This window comes from Nelumbo lutea, chromosome 2 (assembly GCF_056320005.1).
Source record: "Nelumbo lutea isolate HS-2025 chromosome 2, American lotus-T2T, whole genome shotgun sequence".
In the NCBI taxonomy this organism is placed as follows: Eukaryota; Viridiplantae; Streptophyta; class Magnoliopsida; order Proteales; family Nelumbonaceae; genus Nelumbo; species Nelumbo lutea.
In genome coordinates, this window is record NC_142685.1 from 74,355,084 (window position 1) to 74,359,403 (window position 4,320).

Consider the following 4,320-nt stretch of genomic DNA (forward strand, 5'->3'; position numbering starts at 1 on the left):
AACAAGTCATGGAATTTGCCTTTTATGAATTGGAGACTCGAAACATGAACAAATGACTACCCTCCTAAATCTCATGGATCTTATTAAGGAGTTTCATGCATCGTTTCATAGAGATTAGCCTTGTACCTTTGCAGCCCTATGAGCAGCTATTAGCTTAAATGTAGAGGCAATTCTTTCTAAGTTTCTACTAATCCATACAACCCCTATTGTCTTCTTTTTCCTAGAAGAGGTGCTACTCTTTCCCATGCCTCTAGGAATTGTCCTATGTGGGTGAGTTTTAATTGGTTGTACTTTAGCTTCTTGCATTGTTTCGGATGCCTCAATTGGTGTGTATGATTCATGGTTCATCATCCATCTGGTCATCTTTCAAAACCGGTTGTGTTAAAAGCACCACCTCTAGTAGTATACCCTCATTTGGTGCCCAACTATCATAACCATGGACAATTGTGCCACCGAATATGATATCCACGTCCGCCGCATGGAGAAAACCCTTGTGCCTAAACTATACTGCATCGGGATATGTCTATCACACAAGGACGTAACTATGTGCAATTTTGCCTAACAAAAAGACTAGCCTACAACTTTATTTTATAAAAATGCAAAAACACACCATACCTTCAAATAATCTTCAAAAAGTCATCCCCAGCAATGGTTATTTTGTTTACTGGACCCCAACCTGAACCGGTATAAGTAGACAATTTATGGAATATCTTCCATTCATTATTTACTGCATCTCAGTGATTCTTCATTTGTTTCTGGATATAGTTTTTTTTTCTATTATCCTATTGAATTCCTGAATTACAATTAGCCATCCTTGCCTATCCATGGTAGTATTGGTTTGGTGGTCGGCCATGAATTGTTGCAAACATAAGTCCACCCAAATTTTGTGTAGTTTGGGAGTCCACGTAGCCTAGGAGCTCCCCCCATTTTTCCCTTGACTACGATACATAACCTACAAATTATAATTATAGTAGTAGTAGTAGTAATAGTAGTAGTAGTAGTAGTAGTAATAGTAATGATGATGATGATGATGATGATGACTTCAATTTATATACATGCATTATGCAATAGGCAAAAAATAATGGAAGAACATCACGAGTATGCAATGAAATGGAAGGACATCACAAATAGGCAATAAGAATTGTAAAACAATATGATAGAACCAATTATTCTTATTAATAATAAAAAAAATATGAATCAAAATTCAGATTAGGCAATAAAAAATTGGAAGAACATCACAAGTATGCAATAATAATTATAAAAAAATATGATAGCACCAATTATTCATGTTAATAATAAAAAATATGAATCAAAATTCGAATTAAGACAATAAGGAAATGGAAGAGCATCACAAATATGCAATAAGAATTATAAAAAAAAAAAAGATAACACCAATTGTTCATGTTAATAACAAAAAATGAATCAAATTTTGGATTAAGGAAAAAAATGTACTAACATCATACAAGTATACAATAAAATGGAAGAGCATCACAAATGTGCAATAAAATATATATATATATATATATATATATATATATATATATATATATATATGATATCACCAATTATTCATATGTATAATAAAAAAAATCAAATTATGCAAAATAAATATCAAAATTTCAGCAAGTACATATTATTTGTATAATGTTCAACAAAAAACAATAAAAAAAGTAGTAGTTATTCATACACACCATTACACAACCAAATACACAAAATAATCATATCATTTTCGATTTTTATCTCTGAAAATAAAATAAAAAAAAACGATTTTCAGCAATATATTGCACAAAAATATCTAAATAAACCAAAAATCGTGGAAGGTATACGATTGGGATGACCTACCTTTGGTTGCGAACACAATGAATTCTCGATCCCTAAAACCAAATCTAAGAAAAAAACGCCAAGCCAACATAGTGTGGCTGGTTTCTACCATTTCAGTGGTTGTCGATCACGCTCAAGCCAAGTGATGTCGTTGTTGATATGTGTTTGTGTAAGTGAAGGAGAAGGATTTTCTCCATTGTGGGGGCATTTTGGGTATTATAAAAAATATTCAGGGACTAGATTGTCCCATAAATGTTTATTTTCCAAACAGGAATAAGTGCTTATTTTCCACTTAATGTGTGATCCCAACACTTTTTTTAAGTACTTATTGAAGTAAGTACTTAAAAGAAGTAAAATCAAACAAGGCCTTAATAAGGTTGGTTGGCCATTTAGTGATAGTCTAGTTATGTAAATTACTAAAATGCTTGTGACAATTTCTATTAACGGTCATTAACAATGATCTACAAAAGGTGAGTGCTTTTAGGACAATAAAAACTCATTAACAAGTGACTCTTTAGAGGTTTTGAAAAGTGATGGTCCATTTAAGAGGAATGCCTATAAGTCATAGTGACTTTAGATGATATCCCTTTTTTCTTCTGGATAGATTGGAAGAAAATTAGGAGGCACTTGTAATTTTTTATTTTTCCTTTACAATTAAAAAAAAAAGACCATTCCCAAGCCTCGTAAAAACATAAGAAATTAAACTCTTAATCTCTAAGGCTATTATTTTGTATGCAAAAGCATACAAAATAATACAAAATATAAAGTTTTGCACTCTACATATTTGTATTTGTAGTCATTCCAAATTGAGCCATATGTTGCATTTGTTTGTGATAAAAACATTAAAGCAAGGTAATAAATGTATCTCAATTCAACTTCGCAAATGTTTGTTTGAGATGGAAATATGCATTGTAAATTAATTAAAATCTACAATTATACCGACATTTCCATCGACAATAGGTACAAGTAAACTTACTTGCATTGATGGTTGAAGTAAACTAGTTACCTATTTGGTCTCAATAACCTTAAACCATCTTACACTTCTTACCAATGCAATTGAGTCTTGGTTCTTTGATTCTAGTCCTTCTAAAGGATATAGTGATAGTAGTGATGCATCTTTATGACTTCGGAATACAATATGTTACTCAAAAGAGATATCAACTCTTAAATGAGTTCAAAGATTATTATTGCAATTTCATGAATTAAACCCTATATAACCACCTCAATCCTAATTATCAACCTCCACATAATTCCATATGGTAATAGTGCTAGATATGTTATTAAATGATTATGTCATTTTATTATCTTCGTAATAATTTTATTTATATACACTATATGCTCATTCTTAATATAGGTGACACTCTAGTTTCAAGAACCAAAATACTAGAAATGTGGTGAGTAGACCAACTCCTTCACATTTCTTCTAAGAGCTAGGCCTCTAGCGTTCCAACCAGTGATCTAAAAGGTGCCCTAGGCGCATTTTGGGGCATGTGCCTCGCCTAGGTCCTAGGTGCACCTCTTTCAAAAGGCACGCACTTGGTGCGCCTTGCGCCTCAGCTCAGGCATGCGCCTTTTTAAAATTTTGCTCTTTTTGCTTTTTTTTTTTTTAGTCTAATGGCTAGGTCAAGGGCTCCGTCCCTAAACCCCCGACCACGCCCCTCGAGGCAAATCCGAACAAGTCTATGTTAGGGTTTGAAATTCTTATTTATCACATAAAAAATAATTTTACAACTTTCACTGCCTTCTAAGAAGATATTTTATTGCAATGAATGAATGAACAACATAAGCAAATAGGGGGTTCTCAGAGCTTTGGTGAGCGAGCGAAGCGAACAAACCCCCTATTTGCTACTATTGTTCATTCATTCATTGCAATAAAATATCTTATTAGAAGGCAATGAAAGTTGTAAAATCATTATTTTTTATGTGAGAAATAAAAATTTCAAATCCTAACATAGATTTATTCGGGCTTTCCTCGAGGGGCATGGTATAAAGGCGACTCAGAGAATCAAGAATGCAATATATTTTACATCATATTAACTACTTGAAACAATGCAATTAAGAAAAAAAAAAAAAGAGATTGTGGGTTTTACATGCTTGAAAATGCTTTATATGTTTGCTTTTATTTTTAAATTTTCATTTGAATACACTTTACATGTTATGTTTATGTATTTTAATTTTAGATAATAGGTTTTTTAAATCATTTATTTTAAAATTTAAGTTTATATTTTTATTAACATTATGTTTAATATTTTTTTTAACTTTTAGGGATTTTTTGACTTTTTTTTTGTATTTTTAACTTTTTTTTTGTAATTTTGTGCCATTCTTGAAAAGATGCACACCTCGCGCCTCAGGCGCAAATTGGCCCTTGCACTTTTAAAACACTGGTTCCAACTTCCAAACGAGTGTCTTCATTGGCAACCAGAGTCGATTTTAAAATTTACATCTTTTATCAAGGTCATTTTTGCTAAATAAATGAGCTACAGAATTACCCTCTAAAAA